The sequence below is a fragment of the Penaeus monodon genome, chromosome 19, assembly GCF_015228065.2.
Source record: "Penaeus monodon isolate SGIC_2016 chromosome 19, NSTDA_Pmon_1, whole genome shotgun sequence".
Classification (NCBI taxonomy): Eukaryota; Metazoa; Arthropoda; class Malacostraca; order Decapoda; family Penaeidae; genus Penaeus; species Penaeus monodon.
The window spans coordinates 18,767,442-18,768,098 of record NC_051404.1 but is presented as its reverse complement, the minus strand read 5'-3'; positions in this window follow the sequence as shown (position 1 = coordinate 18,768,098).

The window sequence follows — 657 nt, the reverse complement described above, 5'->3', positions numbered from 1 at the left end:
AATCCTTTAGATTAGATTATTGTCTAATCTAGGTAATGGTTCTCATTTGTGGGTTTACTGACTATTTCTCTTGGTGTCATGAAACAGTCGAAATTTTAAACATAATGAAAATGCATTTACTAAGATAAATTTTGAGTAAGGAGAACGGTTCCTCTACCTAATGTGTAAACGTATACTCAAAAGTTCCATAAGCTTACAGATCTTTAATTGGCAAAAATTTCTGACTCTGATTTCTGTATGGGATTGTCAAACATTTGACAAGGTGAAACACTTTAACACAGGGAACAGGTCAAGTGCCAATACTCTGAATTCTGTGTGTTTAACTTAACATACACTTAACATCACAAAGCGAATTTCACCTAAATCAAACTTACATACAAAAACACAAACAACTACTGCTGTTAACTGCATTTCGGTCCTGAAATAGAGGCAATTTAATGCCTATCTGTGCTAATCACATGGAAAAGATTTACCGAGGAAAGCTATAAATACACGATAATTGACTATACAAAATCTATACAAGTGGATACAGAGTTAGCTACCATTTTAGCACTGATTTTCTTTTATAGCACTGTTTGTTATTGTGTGGATAATGAAAAAGAGAAGGATAAACATGGAAGGACTGAAGGGTACAACTAAGAAGAAAAAGCAAAAACC